This window comes from Heterodontus francisci, chromosome 16, assembly GCF_036365525.1.
Source record: "Heterodontus francisci isolate sHetFra1 chromosome 16, sHetFra1.hap1, whole genome shotgun sequence".
NCBI lineage: Eukaryota > Metazoa > Chordata > Chondrichthyes > Heterodontiformes > Heterodontidae > Heterodontus > Heterodontus francisci.
The window spans coordinates 69,384,967-69,405,841 of record NC_090386.1 but is presented as its reverse complement, the minus strand read 5'-3'; the positions used below and the strand labels follow the sequence as shown (position 1 = coordinate 69,405,841).

Sequence of the window (20,875 nt, the reverse complement as noted above, 5' to 3'; positions counted from 1 at the left end):
GCATCAACACTAGCAGAATTTCTCATCCACAGCTGTTACGCAAGTTTCTAAATTCACTTGAAAAAGCCCTTCAAAACACTCCCACAGCGGATGCAGAGACCAAGTGGGCCCACATCAGAGACGCCATCTATGACTCAGCAATGACCACCAATGGCAAACGTGTGAAGCGGAATGCAGACTGGTTTCAATCTCACATTGAAGAGCTGGAACCTGTCATAGCCGCTAAGCGCATTGCACTGCTGAACTACAAGAAAGCCCCCAGCGAGTTAACATCCGAAGCGCTGCACAAAGAACAGTCAGGCGCAGTGCAAATGACGACTGGCAACACCTATGCAGTCATATTCAGCTGGCCTCTGACACCAGAAATATCAGAGGAATGTCTGATGGCATTAAGAGAGCTTTTGGGCCGATCATCAAGAAGGTTGCCCCCCTCAAATCTAAATCAGGGGACACAATCACTGACCAACACAAGCAAATGGACTGCTGGGTGGAACACTACCTAGAACTGTACTCCAGGGAAAATGTTGTCACTGAGACTGCCCTCAATGCAGCCCAGTCTCTGCCAGTCATGGATGAGCTGGACGTACAGCCAACAAAATCGGAACTCAGTGATGCCATTGATTTTCTCGCCAGCGGAAAAGCCACTGGGAAGGACGGCATTACCCCTGAAATAATCAAGAGTGCCAAGCCTACTATACTTTCAGCACCGTACGAACTGCTTTGCCTGTGCTGGGACGAGGGTGCAGTACCACAGGACATGCGCGATGCCAATATCATCATCCTCCATAAGAACAAGGGTGACCGCGGTGACTGCAACAACTACCGTGGAATTTCCCTGCTCAGCATAGTGGGGAAAGTCTTGGCTCGAGTCGCTTTAAACAGGCTGCAGAAGCTGGCTGAGCGTGTCAACTGAGGCACAGTGTGTCTTTCGAGCAGAGAGATCCACCATTGACATGCTGTTCTCCCTTTGCCAGCTACAGGAGAAATGCCGTGAACAACAGATGCCCCTCTACGTTGCCTTTATTGATCTCACCAAAGCCTTTGACCTCGTCAGCAGACGTGGTCTCTTCAGACTATTAGAAAAGATTGGATGCCCACCAAAGCTACTAAGTATCATCACCTCATTCCATGACAATATGAAAGGCACAATTCAGCATAGCGGCACCTCATCAGACCCCTTTCCTATCCTGAGTGGCGTGAAACAGGGCTGTGTTCTCGCACCTACACTGTTTGGGATCATCTTCTCCCTGCTGCTCTCACATGCGTTCAAGTCTTAAGAAGGAATTTTCCTTCACACAAGATCAGGTGGCAGGTTTTTTTTTTAAGAACAGTACAGCACAGGAACAGGCCATTCGGCCCTCCAAGCCTGCGCCGATCTTGATGCCTGCCTAAACTAAAACCTTCTGCACTTCCGGGGACCGTATCCCTCTATTCCCATCCTATTCATGTATTTGTCAAGATGCCTCTTAAACGTCGCTATCGTACCTGCTTCCACCACCTTCCCCGGCAGCAAATTCCAGGCACTCACCACCCTCTGTGTAAAGAACTTGCCCCGCACATCCCCTCTAAACTTTGCCCCTCTCACCTTAAACCTCTGTCCCCTAGTAACAGACTCTTCCACCCTGGGAAAAAGCTTCTGACTATCCACTCTGTCCATGTCGCTCATAACTTTGTAAACCTCTATCATGTCGCCCCTCCACCTCCGTCGTTCCAGTGAAAACAATCCGAGTTTATCCAACCTCTCCTCATAGCTAATGCAACATCCTGGTAAACCTCTTCTGTACCCTCTCCAAAGCCTCCACGTTCTTCTGGTAGTGTGGCGACCAGAATTGCACGCAATATTCTAAGTGTGGCCTAACTAAAGTTCTGTACAGCTGCAGCATGACTTGCCAATTTTTATACTCTATGCCCCGACCGATGAAGGCAAGCATGCCGTATGCCTTCTTGACTACCTTATCCACCTGCGTTGCCACTTTCAGTGACCTGTGGACCTGTAGGCCCAGATCTCTCTGCCCGTCAATACTCCTACGGGTTCTGCCATTTACTGTATACTTCCCAGCTGTATTAGATCTTCCAAAATGCATTACCTCACATTTGTGCGGATTAAACTCCATCTGCCATTTCTCCGCCCAAGTCTCCAACCGATCTATATCCTGCTGTATCCTCTGACAATCCTCATCATTATCCGCAATTTCACCAACCTTTGTGTCGTCCGCAAACTTACTAATCAGCCCAGCTACATTTTCCTCCAAATCATTTATATATACTACAAAGAGCAAAGGTCCCAGCACTGATCCCTGCGGAACACCACTAGTCACATCCCTTTTGTGAAGACAGACACAAAGTATTCATTAAGAACCATATCAACAACTTCTGCCCCTACACATAGGTTACCCGTTTGGTCTTTTATGGGCCCTACTCTCTCCTTAGTTATCCTCTTACTCTTAAATGTATTGATAAAACATCTTTGGTTCACCTTGATTTTGCTTGCCAATATTTTTTCATGCCCTCTCTTTGCTTTCCTAATTTCCTTTTTGATTTCACCCCTCCACTTTCTATACTCCTCTTGGCTTTCTGTAGTATTGGGCTCTCAGTGTCAGACATAAGCTTTCCTTTTCTGCCTTATCTTACCCTGTAGGTTCCTTAACATCCATGGGGCTCTAGATTTGGCCACCTCAACCTTTTTCTTTGTGGGAACATGTTTATTCTGAACCCCTTGAATCTCCCCTTTGAATGCCTCCCTCTGTTCTGACACTGATTTATCTTCAAGTAGCTGTTTCCAGTCCACTTTCGCTAAATCACTCCTCAGTTTAGTAAAATTGGCTTTGCCCCAATTGAGAACTCGCACTCCTGTTCTATCTCTGTCCTTTTCCATAATTATGTTAAAACTGACTGAATTATGATCACTACCACCAAAATGCTCTCACTGCCACTCCTTCCACCTGCCCATCTTCATTTCCTAAAATAAAGTCTAAAACTGTACCCTCTCTTGTTGGACTTGCTACATGGGCAAAAAAGTTCTCCTGAATGCACCTCAAGAATTCTGCTCCCTTAATTCCTTTCACACTAAAACTATCCCAATTAATATTGGGTTAGTTAAAATCCCCTACTATTACTGCCCTATTGTTCGTACACTTCTCAGAGATTTGCCTACTCTATAATACACTCCCAGCAGCGTGATTGCCCCTTTTTTGTTCCTTAGCTCAATCCATACGGCCTCATTTGATAAACCTTCCAACATATCATCCCTCCTCACAGCTGTAATAGTTTCCTTGACCAAAATTACCACTTCCCCTCCCTATTGCATCTGAAAACTGTGTAACCAGGAACGTTGAGCTGCCATTCCTGTCCCTCCTTAAGCCATGTTTCTGTAATAGTTATGATATCATACTGTCACGTGTCTATCTGTGCCCTCAGCTCATCTGTTTTATTTGCTGAACTCTTTGCATTGAAATAGATACCCTTGAGCACCGCCACACTCTATTTTCTAACCTGTGTTTCCTCTGTCTTCCAGACTCATCATTAATTTTCTGCCTTCCATTTTAACTTCTGATTTTGTCCCAACTGAGTCTACCCTCAGGTACCCATCCCCCTACCAAACTAGTTTAAACCCTCCCCAACAGCACTGGCAAAACTTCCTGCAAGGAACTCAGTCCTGGCTCTGTTCAGGTGCAACCCATCCGGCCTGTATAGGCCACATCTCCCCTACAGCCGGTCCCAATGTCGCAGGAATCTAAAGTTCTCCCTCCTGCACCATCTTTCCAGCATTCATCTATCTTATCCTTCTATTTCTATACTCACTTGTGCGTGGCACTAGGAGTAATCCGGAGATTCCTACTTTTGAGGTCCTGCTTGCTAATTTCTTACCCAGCTCCCTAAATTCTGACTGCAGGACCACATCCTTCTTTCTACCTATGTTGTTGGTTCCGTTGTGTACCACGACTGCTGGCTGTTCACCTTCCCCCTTCAAGATGCTCTGCAGCCGCTCAGTGATATCCTTGACCCTGGCACCAGGAAGGCAACACACTATCCTGGATTCACGTCTGCAGTCACAGAAATGCCTGTCTGTTCCCCTATTGAATCACCTATCACTATGGCTCTTCCAGTCTTCCCTGTACCCCCTGTGCAATTGAAGTAATAATTAGGCTGAGATACAAGTTTGATGAGAAACATTCTGATATTTGTACTAGAATATCTCATACAGAAAGGTGACAGTCTGAGAGGTGGTGGTGGACCTTCTCCTTGAACAGTTGCAGTCCTTGTCTTGTTGATGTACCCATAATGCTGTTCGGAGGAAATTGCACATTTTTCAAGCCAGTGACAATGACAGGATGATGCTTTAGCTGCAAGTCAGAATGATGCATGACTTGGAGGTGAATTTGCATGATGGCATTTCCACAACATTACTGATCTTGTCCTTCTTGAGAGTAGATTATGGAGCCAGGAGGCGCTGTCAAAGTAACCTTAGTGGGTTGCTGCAGTGCATCCTGGAGAGAGTATATATTGCATCCACACTGTGTCAATGTTGGAGGGATTTGATACTGAATTCAGCAGCAGGGATACCAATTAAGTGAACTTCTTGGTCTTAGATAGTGTTGAATGGTGTTGCAACTTCACTCATCCAGGAAAATGGTGCATATTACATCACACTTATGATTTGCATTTTGTTTATGGTTGTCACATGTCCAAGAAGTACGACGATGAAAAATTAAGGACTAAAACTGAAGAGTTATAAAAATTTAATTTAGCTTTTCAAGAAAATGGTTAATGCTACAAAATATGGCCACACATGTATTCAAATATTGCCACACTGTCTGCTCAGAATAAAAAAATACCTTCAAAGCTAAGAGGTGTCAATTAGATCCATTCTGAATTGAATGGGTTCTTATGAAACAAAGAAGGTGTTAGGTAGCACATCCTGGGCCATTGTCGGTCACTACAGGGAAGAAAATAACTGTCTCCCAGCAGAGACGAGATACAACAAACCTGTACCTGAGAGAGTGCGAGAGAGTGAGAAGCATCACCAAATAGCTTTTCCAGTTAAGAGGCAGGGAGAAATCCAGCAGCCAGAAGGGACGCACCCTGATGTAGAATTCTATATCTATACTTATACAGCAGTGAATTAGAAGTGAGCCACTGTCTTCAACTGAGCTTTCAACCAACAAAGAAACCTACAAACACTTCAGGCAACCAACAAGAACTTGACTTCCAAGAGAATTCAACAGATTTATCGTGACCCCAAAATTGTGACAATTTCAGGTTAAGGCGTAATGAGCAATAAATAATTAATTTTCTGTTTTAAACTTACAAGAAAACCTGTTGCTGTCTGTTTATTTGACAAATAAAACACAAAGGGATTAAACCCTAATAATGAAAAACACTTGCTGCAGTCAGGTGGGAGTTGGACTGTGGGAACCACCCAAACCCCTCACCGCGTGGTAGAAAGCCATGAGTCAAAATGTACCAAGTTTTTGCCCTGCTCTTGTAGCTATGACTGGTCCAGTTAAGTTTCTGATTAGTGGATGTTGATGGTGAGGGGATTTGGTGATATTGATGTCACTGAAGGTCAGGCAAAGATTTGGGCCCTATCTTGGACAAGATCATTGTCTACCACTTATATGGTGCAAATATGTCATTTGTCAGCCCAAGCCTGAATGTTGTCCAGGCCCTGCTGTAGGATATCATAGGCTGCTGCATTATTGGAAAAGTTGTGAATGGAACTGATTATCAGCAAACAGTTCCACTCTGACTTTATGACAGTGTATAAATCATTGATAAAGCAGCAGATGATGATCATGACAAGGATACTTCCCTGAAGGGGAGAGGCGATATTGCCACACAGTTCTAATGATTGACCTGCCACAACTATGCCCATATTCCTGTGCGCTTGGAATGATTCCCGTCATTGAAGGGTTATCCCCTTGATCCCTACTCACTTCAGTTTTGCTAGTTCATTGATGCCATACTCAATCAAACTCTGCCTTGATGCCAAAGGCAATCATTCTTATCTCTCCTCATGTATTCAGCTCTTGTATCCATGTCTGGATCATGACTATGAAAATTCTGCAAGAGACTGATTCTGGAGAACCAGAACTGAGTATTGGTGAACAGATTGCTGGTGAGTGGATGCTCTGCATCTGATTACTTGTTCCACCACTTTGTTGATAATGGTGAGGAGGCTGATTGAAGACTGTAATTTTTTGTGTAAATAGCTTGGTTAGGGATGGGGGATTGTTAGTCCTGGTAAGCAGGCAAACATTACCACTGTTATCAGGGTTCATATCCTTTGTTGTGTCCAATGTACTTGGCTATTTAATATCACATGAAGTGAACAGAACTAGCTGGACACTATCATGGTGAGATCCTCAAGAGGAAGATCAGTTATATTGTTCACTTAGCAGATAATGGGAGTTAGGGATCTCGGGACTGGGAGTGACTACAATTGGAAGGGTCCTTTAATGCTCCTCCTGGTTCCACATTCAAAAAAGTATCTTACTTTCTTCGTTGCAGGTGTTTTGTAGGGTGGTTTCCCTGGCTGCAGAAGGAGGGGTTAGAATACAATCAGGGACCCATTTATATCATGGGACCCCAATTTGCATTTATTAACGAGAATCCTGCTGTAGTCTGGAAGTAGTTTCATCTGCCACCAATAACAGTGGCATTAAATTGTGCTTTGGCAGGAATGAAGCAGAAAATGGAATCGCTCCATTTCAACTGCTTCCCTTCTCTCTTCCCAAGCAGGGAGAGTTAAAATCGTCCTGTGTTTGTTCTTTCAGCTGTGACTCAGTTGGTAGCACTGAGTCGCAAGGTTCTAGGCTCACTCCAGGACTTAAGCACAAAAATCAAGGATGAAACTTCACTGCAGTACTGAGGGAGTGCTGCACTGTCTGTGGTGTAATCTTTCAGATGAGAAGTTAAGCTAAGGCCCTGCCTACCCTCTCAGGTGGATGTACAAGATCCCATGGCAGTGTCCTGACCACTATTTATCCCTCAATCAACATCACACAAACAGATTATATGGTCATTATTACATTGCTGTTTGTGCAAACTTGCTGTGCACAATTTGGCTGTGACATTTCCTACATTACAACAGTGACTACACTTCAAAAGTACTTCATTGGCTGTAAAATGCTTTGAGAGGTTCAGTGGTTGTGAAAAGCGCTATATAAATGCAAGTCTTTCTCTCAAATTTTATAAGCTTCTTTTAACCCAAAACAGTTGCCTTTCCGGTATGTTAAGCAACTCAATATTGACATGTTAAGACGAATTTAAAAAACAAAAAGGTATCAATGAAGGGCAATGCCGCAGGTGTAGGATAAACACATTTTATTTTACACTTTCCTGTCTGCATTATTTATATTGGGTGGCACTGTGAAATATCCAAGCTTGATGAAATATTTTTTGAATATTAGAATTTCTTCTGTGGCATTTTCATTGTAAGTAAAAAAAGAGATGCTGATTTATAATAGGGGTGTTATCAACAAAGTCTGGTGGGGAATTGTTAAAGTAAGTAAATGTGTTCCATCAACCAATATGCAAGACATAAGGTATTAACTAATTAAAAGCGGTCTCAGCAAATAATACATTAATCTCAGTGGTAAACTGCTTCTCGAAGATAAAGTAATGCAATAAACTCAGCGTTAAGTGGGTTCTTGCAAATAAATTAAATAAAGGTGACATTAGACAAAGAAGAATGCTATCAACTAGGCTGAAATAAATTAGCAAGTCAGATTTGAAATCCTCAAAGTCAGCAACCAGAGCACTTCCTGAGACCCCCAGCTTACAATCTCACTCCCCCACACAAGACTTGCCAATCAGCATCCCCCACCTCCCAATTCCAGCTCCCCAACCCTGTTAGCCACTGCTGGCAGTTGTTACCGATGCCCCACCCCATTAGAGTACCGATCCAATTGACGCACCCCCACCCCCACCTCATAAGCTCTCCCACCATGATAGCACCACCCCACTCCCCTAACCCCGATACCAATCTGAGTCTGCATGCAACAAGAATGCAGAACAGTAATCTCAGAGGGGCGGCGGAGAGGGCAGGGGGGGCGGTGGGGGGAGAAGGCAGGTGGGGGTGGCAGAAACAGCATCATCATTACTTCAAGAGTGGGTGAAAGTGATTCAAAGCCTTGGGTCCAGGACTACAGGAAGCAAGCAGGCAGCAGGGTAAACCTCGAGACCAGGGGAAAGCAGACTTGGAAAGCAGCAAGACGACAACATGGAGAGTCAGGGACAGGATTAGAGAGAGCAAGATCGCAGGGAAGAGAAATTCTAAAATTCAGCATCACAGTCTCAGAAGAACAGCAGCAAGGGTGGGCAGTGTGGTGTGACCATTTGCATGTGCATTTTGGCAGCTGCTCCAGATCTCAGCCCATTACTTCTGTCTCTTGGCTCCTTCCTGTCACCCGGGTATGTCCCCTTTCTTTTCTCATCTCTTGGATACCTTTGCCTTCCCCAAACCATCACTATGTTTTTGTCTTCCTACTCTGCTGCTGCCATTCCAGCATGAATACCCCTGGGACAAGCAAGCAGCTACCCACTGTGCTTTTTTTGGCATTCTTTGAAGGGCCCATCCAAGTACCTATCACTGTCTCCTTTCACACAGCAACCCCAACTGCTCCATGCTCCTCTCAGTAACCTTCCCACACAAGGTGCACACTGGGGACTAACCTTGTCAACTTCTTTCCCATCTTGCTCATCCCACCTGTTGCTGCTGCCTCGATCTCCGGCAATGGACCAACCATCAGAGCCCGTTCTGCGCCACTCAAAAATAAGGCCTTTGCCGACCACAGCTTTGACTGAACACTGGCTCACAAGTGGGGACACCTTGTCCTTTACTGAAGCCTACAATAGCTATAGTTTTACACCATCAATCTAAACTGCCATGGTGGTGTTACAGCTCTTATCGCCAATCACATCATTGTCTCTCTCCCTATTCTTCTGATACTTTCTCCTCCTTTGTACCACATCCACAAGCCACACATCAGGTTTCTCACCATGATATCCTCCCTCCTTTCCTCCCTCAGCCTCTGCCCCTTATCCTCAGTGATATTGATCTTCATTTTAGCTGCTCTTACACTCTCCTCCGAATTTACTTTCCTCCTGTCCACCATAAACTTCTACTTCTATATAACCTCTCCCATCAATACTGACAGTCAACCCCTTGACCTTGCCATTGCAGATGACCTTTCTATCCCCTGGTCTTAAGCACAGATGTGGCCATCTCTGAACACTTCCTTGTATTTCTCATCCACATCTTCCAACCCCTTTTGAAACCCACGTACTTCTTCAGAAAAAAAAAGTCAAATGACCCTCAAATATGCTTTCTAATTCCCAACCTGCCTAGTTTTTTTGCTCTTCATTTGCCAAAATACTTCTGAAGTTGTCAATCTGCTCAACCACTCCCTCACTTCCACTTTTGATGCCCCTGTCCACAGAGAAACTTTTACTCTCTACCATCCTAGTCCTCCTCACCTTCACTCCAAAGTCCCCGGCATGCAGATTTAAGCATATCCAGCACGAGATCTGTCTGGGCCACATCAAGCACAAATGAGCTGCGCACTACTCCAGGAGAGCAAAGATAACACCTAGCTTCTTTTCCAGGTACTTGAGTATACAGAAAATGAAGGTGAGACGCAGAAGTGGATAAAGGGCAGAGGCAAAAGTGATGTAGAAGAGAAGGGACAGAAGTGGAGGCACAAGAGTCAAAAAGGCAAAAGTGATTAGGAGAGAGGCAGATAGACAGAAATAGAATTGGAAGAGAAAAGATAAACAAATACAGGAGAAGGAAGAAGAGGAAGAGAGATTCTTATACAAATTTACCAGTACCCTTCTTAGCTAGGAGAGGCATGAGAGGTAGATTTCCTTTGGCAGGAGAGTTTGAGAACTGCTGAATTCGATAGTATTAGGTGAAATTCAGCATCAATAATGGCTATGTTTTGGACCAATAAAAGAACATGTTCAGAGCTGCACAGGGTGGCAACATACCAAAAAGAGAGGTGCCAAAGGAAAAACTTAACAAGAAACAGAAACAATGAAAAACAAAAGTTGGTCAGTGTGATAACAGATATACAATGAGAAAGTGTGTGACAGCCAGGAAAGAAAAAAAAAATGGAATGCAAAAAACAGAGAGCAAGGCACAAAAAAAATTAGGGAATCAGTAAAGAGAATTTTAATTTAATTTTATCTGTGGACAATGCCGGATAGTAATATATGGTTGGATAAATTAACTTATGTCATCATACTCCCAATGGGGAGCTGCACTCGAAAGCAGCATGTCTTGAACAACTAGAACCAAAGTCTGGTATCCTTATTACAAAAAAGAAAATGTTGGAAATACTCAGCGGGTCACTGATTTGCACTCTCTTCCAGCGCGGTCCCTTCCTGGCTATGCAGAAATACTAAATTTACCATTGTGTACTACATGGTTATAGCATCCCTGTCATTATAAGATCAACTCACCGTGCACAACACCGCGAGAGATCTGCCAATTTGGACTTTTAAGGCATAGCCTATCCTGATGTATGCTCACTCTTAAAAGCAAACACAAATTCTCTGCAGGCTAAGCTGGGTTGTAATACATGACTCTTCTGAATCCGAGTATTTCCCTGTTGACAGGCCAGCCCACACAGGCGGATATCACTATCCCAACATACGACCATGTATGAAGAGTACTCACTGGCTCAAAATGCATTCACTCTCCCTGAAAACACCGTCTTAACTCAACAAAATCATTATCGGCAACATATGACCTCAACATTGACAATACAAACGCACCCTTTCAGTAAATTCGAATTAAGCTTGTGTAGATGCGCAGCCACGTCAGTTCTTTTAGTGAAGAGCAATTTTATGGCGTTAAACAGAACCCAAACGACTATCTCTATGGTAACCGACCGCAGATTGTCTTCCGGGTTATAGGTGACCTTTTACCTGTTGGAAATGGAATGACGTCACAAGGCACTTGGTTGTGGGCCACTGAGGAGAGGTGGACAGGTACAGTTCGAAGACTTGCGTGCATGTGAGACCAATTCATGTTCTCTGAACTAATTTAGTGCTTTTTAAAATTGCTGCCACATTTTGTTAATTCAGGGACCAATCAAAGGTCTGGTGACGAGAAGGCTTGAATGCCACATGCCATAGTTATTATGGCACAGAAAGAGGCCATTCAGCCCCTTGAGTCCATGCAGGCTCTCTGTGGAGCAATCCAGTCAGTCCTATTCTCCTACTTTTTCCCCATAGTCCTCAAAGTCTATTTCCCTCAAGTGACCATCCAGTTTCCTTTTAAAATCATTCATTGTCTCTGCTTCCACCACCCTCAGAGGCAGTGAGTTCAAGGTCATTACAACTCACTGTGTAAAAAAAGTTCTTTCTCACAACCCCCCAGCACCTCTTGCCCAGAAACTTAAATCTGTGTCCCCTAGTCCTTGTACCATCAGCTAATGGGAGCAGCTTTCCTTTGTCTACCTTATCTTAAACTCTCAGAATCTTGTACACCTTGATCAAATCGCTCCTCAATTTCCTTTGCTCCAAGAAGAACAACCCCAGCTTCTGCAGCCCAACCATGTAGCTAAAATCCCTAATCCCTGGAACTATTCTGTTAAATTTCCTCTGCACCCTCTCAAGGACCTTCACATCCTTCGTAAAGTGTGGTGACCAGAAGTGGACGCAATACTCTAGTTGTGGCTTAACCAGAGCTTTATAAAGGTTCAGCGTAACTTCCCTGCCTTTGGACTCAATACCTCTATTTATGAAGCTCAAGATCCCAATAGCTTTGCTAATTACTCTCTCAATATGTCTCGCACCTTCAAAGATCTATGCACGTAAACCCCCAGGTCCCTCTTTAGAACAGAGTATTGAGACTGAATTATGGTGCATTCCGTATCTGAAACTAATGACATAGATGCACTGCAGCAATTCACCAAGCCTCTTTCAACAGCACCTTCCAAACCTACGACCTGTACCACTTAGAAGGACAAGGGCAGCAGATGCATGGGAACACCATCACCTGCAAGTTCCCCTCCAAGCCACACACCATCCTGACTTGGAATTATATCATCGTTCCATCACTGTCGCTGCGTCAAAATGCCCCTCTTTAGAACTGTGCCATTACGTCTATATTGCCTCTCCCTACCCCTTCTGCCAAAATGCATCTTCTTACATTTCTCTGTATTAAATTCCATCTGCCACTTGTCTTCCCATTTCTGCTAGCCTATCTATGTCCTGTTGCAGTCGATTGATATCATCCTCACTGTTTGCCACAACACAAAGTTGGGGATCATCGGCACACTTTGACATTTTCCTCTGTATTCCAATAGCCAAATCATTTCCCTGACCCTTGGGGAACACTACTGTTTACCATCCTCCATTCTGAGAAACAACCATTTACCACAAACCAATTTTTTATCCAAGCTGACAGTGACCCTCCTATTCCATAAGCCTCAATTTTTTTTTTTAGCAGACTTTCATTTCTTGTCACTTTCTTAAAATCCATATAGATAACAGCCATTGCACTCCCTTCATCAACCTTCTCAGTTACCAGCAAAAAAATTAAATTAATTAGTCAAGCATGACCTCTCTTGGAAAGGAATTTTTTTCTATCATCCCTGATACGAATTTAGGGATGCTGTAGCTAAATGTAATGTGAGATCAGCTAATTCAGTACATATTGTGATCAAACTTGAAGCCTTCCTAGTCAAACAGTTTATTCACCTTACAAGTTTAATGTCAGTAGGATGTGATTTTGGCTTTGCACCAGCAGTAAAATAGTTCACTGTAAATCAGGTCTCAAACCTTGCCTTCATCCTAAAAGGATGCGAAGGATCTCTGCTCTCAGGTCAGGGACTTGACTTCTGATTAAAGTTCTTTTATACAATCATAGCAGCATCAGTTGCAATATCAATGCATTCGTAAAGGCACAAGACTCTGGCCAGAATTTTGGAAATGGAGCGGGAGGCTCTGGGAGGCTTTCCCGACCTGCTCCCGCATCCGCCCCACTTTAGTAGGGTGGGGGGATGTGAAAAACGAGCCACCCACCCCAGGTCAATTAATGGCCACTTAAGGGCCTTCGTCCGCCTCCATTTTACCCTTGGCAAGCGGGTGTCCTGGAGCTGGAAAGGCTGCCTGGTGAAAAATGTCGGCTTCTCAGCGCCCTGGGGTGGGCCCTGACAAACGGGCACAGGCTGCCCCCGCTTCCCCAATTAGCCCCTGGACCCAAGACACCCCTCTTTCCCCCAAATGACCACCCTTGCCTCGCCGGGGTCTGATCGATTACCCCTGGCAAGGCAACCCAAACTTACCTACACTCCTGACTCTGTGTCCTCGGCTGGGCTGCAGTCCCAGCAGTAGCCACCACTCCTGGTGGCGCTGCTGGGACTAAGAGCTGCCGGCCCGATGATTGGCTGGCGGCTCAATGAGGCGGGACTTCCTCCCTCAAGTGGGTGGAAGTCCCGCCTTGGAACAGCTAAAGCCTGGGGACCCGTAAAATGCGGGACGGATCCCCAGGCTCGGCGGAAGTGGGCTCGCCACCGACTTTTACGTCGGTGGCCAGCTCCTGTCCACCCGACGTAAAATCCAGCCCTCTGCCTTTTACCTCCTAATTGAGCATCTCTGGTTCATCAAGGATGCTTAATTTTGGATATCAATCTGTCAGCTCTAGCTATATGGCGGAGAATTTCGAAGGAAGGACAAACTATATGAGAAACTTTGTGGGAAATATGTTTTACTTCCCCTTTGAATTGATTATTGGAAGAATAGGAATTTTAAAGACATGCAGAAACGATAGTTATACATTTTTAAAAGGGACAAAGTTAACGTTAAGTAATTTAGATTTTTATATTACTTTGTACTTTACCTATCTGTACTTTTGAATTATTAATTTAAAAAAATGAAACAGCATATTTTCTGATATATTTCCTATGCATGTTTTACAATATTTTGTGCCTGGAAATTATTTTAAATCTTGGTTCTCACCTTTTGCTTTTTTTTTTACTTACTTCTCGCTACCAGGAAAGTCGGATGGCGGCCTGTTTCTGGGACGTTAGCAGTGCCCTTTTCAGCAGCACCTTAGACTTGCAATCCAATTTTTGGAAAGCATTCAATTCATATTCTATTTATGATACTGATTCACAACATAAAACAAATGCCACACAATAAGCATATCAAATAATTGTTGTTTGAGATTCTTTCTAAGCAAAGTTGTCTACCATATTTTGAGTGCAGTACTTAAATTTCAATCAGTGATCAACAGAACAGTGTAGCAGACAGAGTTACAGAGCAGTGTAGCTCTAATTTAATGGCGAATCAGACTGAAGGGGCTGAATAGCCTATTCCTGTTGCTATGTTCCTGGACATGAAAGCTTAACTGAATCAAGAATTTTATTAAATCTATTCTTTTATCAAAAGATTTTATTAAATAAACTGAAGTGCCATTAAACATCTTTAAAGTTACCTAGAAATTACAACTAAAATTACTGTTAATCACATCACATTACAAATGTTGCTTTAATATAATAGCATTTTTGATTTAAACTCTGGCTGAAAACCAGAACTGCAGTTAAATATTTTTTATATGTAATAAAATAGCATACTGTTTTGAGGCTCAGGAAGTTCTTACATTCAGACTGCAGGTACCTTGGACTTACTGTCCTAGAATTTGATATCTTGGATGTGGTGTACTCTGTTTTGCTTTGCAACAAGGTACCTATTGAAGAACATAGAAGCTGACTGAGCCTGTAATGCAGAGCCATCACAAATAACTGTTTCAAGCAATTGCTTTGCATTGCCACGTCACAGCATTATACAGCTAGGCCTAGAAATTCTAATTTTTCAGTCATGGTAATTTGTTTTACTGAGAGTGGAGGTACAGGAAATTGGAGCGTGATTGGACCCCTTGCACACACCCACAAGGTAATTTGATAAGGTGGGCGGGCAGGTAAGCACAAAAAACCTTTCATGGAATTTCTTAGTCTATACCTTTATATACATCTTATATTAAAACCAATTGACGAATCCTATAGGTGCCTAAAATAGACAGGATGCACTGTGCAAAGATCAGATACCAATTATGAAACGAAAAACCTACGGAATTTATAATATCCTGCTTCTTACTCATTGTTATCTAACACACAGAACAAAACTATCAATGTATCTAAATATAACCAATGAAATAAAATTAGATCCTAGGGAATAGCTGATTCTGATTTTCTCACCCATCTCGCTGATGAAGACTATTGAGACTGATTTATAGTGCATTCCGTATCTGAAACTAATGACATAGATGCACTGCAGCAGCTCACCAGGGCTCCTTCGACAGCACTTTCCAAACCTGTGACCTCTACCACTTAGAAGGACAAGGGTAGCAGGTTCATGGAAACACCACCACCTGCAGGTTCACCTCCAAGCCACACACCATCCTGACTTGGAACTATATTACCATTGCTGGGTCAATATCCTGGAACTCCCTTCCTAACAGCACTGTTGATGTAACTATACCCCAAGGACTGCAGTGGTTCAAGAAGGCAGCTCACCACCACCTTCTCAAGAGCAATTAGGAATGGGCAATAAATGTTGGTCTAGCCAGCGACACCCACATCCCACGAATGAATAATAATTTTTTAAAAATCTTAAATAATATGTTTGAGTATGATTAGCAATATGAAAGAAACCAGCATAATGTCAAAAATTTATCACTTAACACATTCTTAAATCTGTTGCAATGCAATGCATTGAAAAAGTCATGTATACTTCTTAAAAACTCTAAGGCCACATAATCACTGTAATGAATGTAAAACTGGACTTTCAGTAAGCTGTTTCAACTTTCTTAATACTAACTTCAGAGTTGTGTAACTATTATACAATGCATTTTTTCATTTCTTAAATTAGCCATGCTTGTTGCTTTCTTGAGCAAAACTGCTGGTATTTGTATCAATTTGAGACAATATTTGTGCATTTATTTGGTAATCTTTATTCTAATTAGGAAATACATTGAAACAGCTCACACTAATTTCATGCTCATCCTTTCCTGCCATTTGCCCCATCAGACTGGCTAAATTTAAACCCTGGTCACAGAGTTGAAGAACAGCAGAGTCACAGGGCCAATATCTTGTGGACTCTTTGATCTTGGCTGCCCAATAGATCTATCAACAGTGATGACTTCCCTCTTTGGTACATTATTTAATTTGGAGTTGCTGCATGAATATTCACATTAATTATAAATCTTACGAGGAACCTCATGAAAATACTTTCTGAAAGTCTTAAGGACAGTGTTTTACTAGAAGTAGTAATTTGGCAGTGACACAAAGACAACCGACAGGAGTCATATTGCTGGCTGTGCATTGCTGTTTGGCTGGAGAATCATAGACTCTCACAGCACAGAAGGGGGCCTTTCAACCCATCGTTCCTGTGACAGATTCTTGAAATAGCTATCCAATTTAGCCTCACACCCAGCTTTTTTCATATAATCCTGTAAATTAGTCCTCCTCAAGTACATGACCAAGTGCCTTTTGAAAGTTCCTACGGAATCTGATTCCACTACTCTTTCAGGTAGTGTATTCCAGATATTAAAAGCCCTCTGTGTGAAAAAATTCTCCTCAATTCCCCTCTAGTTCTTTTGCCAATTATTTTAAATCTGTGACCTTTGGTTACGGACCCATTGTCAGAGGAAACAGTTTCTCCCTACTTGCTTTATCAAAACCCTCATAATTTTGAATACTTCATGAGGTTTCCCCTTGACCTTCTCTGCTGTAAGGAGAACAGTCCCAGCTTTTCCAATTGCTCCAATAACTGAAGTTCCTCGTCCCTGATATCATCTGGTAAATTTGAACCTTCCCAAGACCTCACCATTCTTCCTAAAGTATGATGCTCAGCGTTGTATACAATACTCCAACTGAGACCTAACCAGAAATTAGTAAAGGCTTAGCCTGACTTTCTTGTTTTTGTATTTAATGTTCCTATTTACAAATGCAATTATCCCATACACTTTCTTAATCACCTATCAACTTGCCCTGCCACATTTAAAGATTTGTGAATATGCACCCCCCACCCCAAATCGAGTCCCTCTACTCTTGCACCCCCATCAGAATAGTACCATTTAGATTATACTGCCTCTCCATGTTGTTTCTCCCAAAGTACATCACTTTACACTTATCCACATTAAATTGCATCAGCCATATGTCTTCCCATTTCAACAATCTGTCTTTTTCCTCCTTACGTCTGCTACTACCCTGCTCACTATTTACTACAAGTTTTGTATCATCCATTAACTTCGAAATTGTATTCCCTATAGCCAAGTCCAAGTCAGTTTTATATTATAAGAAAAGCAATAGTCCTAATTCCAACCCCTGGAGTATCCCACTGCATATTTCACTCCAGTCAGAAAAACATCCGTTCACCTCTACTCTCTGCTTCCTATCCCTTAGACAATTATGTGCCAAGTTGCCACCATCCCTTTAATACCATTTTTCAAGTAAGCGTTCTATGATTTCTCATCAAATGTGTTTTGAAAGTCCATATATACAGCATCTTGAGTTTGCATTAGACACTCCTGCAGATGTTTTGGTAGGCATCGTGCTTGGATATTGATGACTTGTCATTGAGATAAGCTGGACAGAGGCAGTGTTTCTCCTCCAGTAGTTTCTGGATCACCTCATTGATTTTGTCGAACCAATCTTTACGAGAGGAGGGCCAAAGACCTCGAGAGCAGTGGAGTGCCCTATATCTCTGAAGGTCACCCAGTCATCCTGGATGCAGTGCGTCCATTTTCACTGTATACAGGCCACTCTCGAGATTCCCTGAGAGAGATTCCTGCATAACTGCCTGTTTGAGCCTTGAGGCATTGAGACGCTTCTGGACCTTCATGTCCTGGGGGTATCTAGGGGGATGGATTTTGATATTTAGCTTTGAGATGATAAAATGGTGGTCAGTCCAGCAGTCAGTGCCATACATGGCTTTTGTTACACACACATCCTGCTTATCCCTCTGGTAATGACTTAGTTGATTAGATGTCAATGCATGGAACAGAGGTGCATCCAATATGTTTTGTTGTGGTTGGCGATTAAGAACTCATGCTCAGCACAATCTTCAGCAAGATGAGACCAGTGCTGTTACAACTGCCAACCCTGTTTTTTCTGATGAACCCTTCCCATGCCTGGTGATCTGAACCAACTCTTGCGTTGAAGTCACCATGAATGATTAACTTGTCTGACTTTGGCACAGCAGCGATCAAGGAGCAGAGGTCATCATAAAATTTATCCTTGACTTCATCCGGATTGGTCATGGTAGGCGTACACACTGATGAGAGTTATATTGGTTATGATTATTTTCTACACATTTTTATAGTATTTCTCTTTGCTGATCTACATTGTCTATATTTATGTTTATTTATTGATTACCTTTGTCGTGGAAAATTTGCTAAATTTGCAAAGGCACTACCTGCATAGAGCTTTTAACTACCCTTAATCCTTGCCACTTAGCAAAAATTAGAGGCAAAACAAAAATGTAGCTGTTACATTTATAACATTGGATGATGAGGGGTATATTACAATGTGTATGGGCTGTTGCAAATTGGGTTTTGCATTATACTTCAATGATTGGCTGCAACATTTACTTACCTAGATCCAGTAGGGTCCCCTTACACAGCTCTGCAGTTCATCATTGTGTGATGGTTATTCGATATATAGCATTTGTGAGTGCACTTACATTTCTGGTCAGCCTTATATTAGCCTTATACCTGAGCTAGGCTCTTTGGTTTCTGCCAAGGCTGTGAAGAATTGCTGGAGCAGGATTCAGAATAGAATGGCATTTTATTTGGTTCACTGGGCAAAAAGGAGCAAATAGAACAGTACTATCAGTTAAAGAAAAACCTATTTGTTGCAATCAACTGACAATCTTTTCAGTTCCACAAAGAAACCTGGCAAACTTTTTGCATGATTTGAAATGTACAGCCGCAAGCCACATTTTAAATGCATTCATTAAGTCATAATACATGATGACTAATTTACTAAGCTAATGAAATCCCTGTAAATCTACAAGCGGAAACCAATTTCCTTCAATTTTATTTGAAAAACAGTAAACTGAATAGCTGATGGATCCTCTAAATCTATACATAAGGCCACTCCCCAGCCATCAAGTGCCCATCAGTGGTGTTTGAAAGTTTATATGGCAGTGGTGAAAGAAGTAGTGATAATTCAGGAAATTTTTAAAGTTATAATAGCTTTTCACTGCTTCTTGAGAGGGTGCAGAGGAGATTTACCAGAATGGGTCCAGGGATGAGGGACATTAGCTACAAGGTTAGGTTGGAGAAGCTGTGGTTGTTCACTTTGGAGCAAAAGAGATTGAGGGGAGCAAAAACAGAAAGTGCTGGAAATACTCAGCAAGTCAGGCAGCATCTGTGGCGAGAAAAACAGAGTTAACGTTTCAGGTCCATGTGACAAAGAACATACAAAGAACAGTACAGCACAGGAACAGGCCATTCGGCCCTCCAAGCCTGCGCCGACCTTTCAGATTTCCAGCAGTATTTTGCTTTTGAGATTGAGGGGAGATGTGCTCAAGGTGTACAAGATTATGACAGGTTTAGATATGTGAGCAAAGAAAAACTGTTCCCATCATGTACAAGGACTAGGGGACACAGATTTAAAGTTTTGGGCAAGAGATGCAGGAGGGATGTGAGGAAGAAATTTTTTGTGCAATGAATGGTAATGACTTGGAACTTACTGCCTACGAGGGTGGTGGATTCAGTGGCAATCAATGATTTCAGAAGGAAATTGGATGGGCATTTGAAGAAAATAAACTTGCAGGGGCTATGGGGATAGAGTGGGGGAAAGGGATTGACTGGATTACTCTACAGAGAGCCACCATAGGCTGAATGGCATCCTTCTGTGCCCTATTGACTCTGTGACTTCCATTAGTATCCTTGGATGCAGTTCATCCAGTTCTGGTGATTTCTCAACTTAAAGTACAGCCAGCCTTTCTAATACCTCCTGTTACGATCAGGAGAGGAGGGTTCGAAGGGCTCCCCTCTTTTCCCTCTCCTTGTTTGGCCACAACAGATTCATTTCTTTTTTAAGTAGATAAATTTGCCAATTCAGTGAATGTTTAACTGTTTACATGCTATGATCATAACAAGTGCTGACTAGACAGGTTTTCTTGAGTTTAACAAAGAAAGAGGTTAACTTTATTGTACTTAAACCCATCTAAGTAAAAATAATAATATATGCTCCAACTTCCATACATACACACATACACACACAAATAGGTTACAGAGTGGGGAAGGATAGATTGGTTGAATTAGAGTCCAGAGAAATAAAAGGGGTATACAGTCTGTGGAGGTTGGTGACCCAGCTGGCTTCAGGCTTAATTTGTGGTCATGCCCCTTTCCTTTGGTGGTCCTGAGGCTTCCGGTTTGAAGATGTGGATGCTAGTTTGGTGGTTCTCTGGCAGGCAGTAATGCAGCTGATTTCCTTTGAGAGGGGGTCTCTGTTCTTTCCAGAAGCTTCTCTACTCTCAGTAGCTCCCCTGTCAGGTTTGTCATTTAGCACAGTGAGCATCGATTGATGAACAGACTAACACAATCAAACACAGATCAATTAAACCACTGAACACTACAGTCTGCAGCAGGGAATATGCCTCGGTGCTCATGGTCAGCAGACAGAGTTCAAAGTTTGCAAGTGGTTTGTCTCCACCAGTTTAATATTCAGATTTCCAGCCGATGGATTAATAAACCATCATTCGACCTAGCACACTTTTGTGAAATCTCTATTTCAAGGTCTGCGAACAGAACTGTTCTGAGAGAAAATAGTTGTAGAAAACCCCAACACCTTGATATCAAATTTATAATTTTCATTGCTTCTAGTAACATTTCAAATATTGCAACAGT

At 42.7% G+C, this 20,875-nt stretch overlaps 1 protein-coding gene across 4 annotated transcripts in view; it reads right to left on the bottom strand.

The window, feature by feature from the left end:
* LOC137378484 (protein LKAAEAR1-like) overlaps positions 1–13,326 on the bottom strand; it is a 57,246-nt gene extending 43,920 nt beyond the window's left edge. The window contains exon 1 of one of the 4 annotated variants that reach the window (XM_068048817.1): positions 13,302–13,326. The gene's annotated coding sequence lies outside the window, so the exon portion shown is untranslated. Of the gene's footprint in view, positions 1–10,467; positions 10,533–10,782; positions 10,872–13,301 lie in introns of those variants that run through there. The other 3 variants (XM_068048815.1, XM_068048816.1, XM_068048818.1) reach the window with 3 other exon arrangements.
* Positions 13,327–20,875: the final 7,549 nt, after the last annotated feature.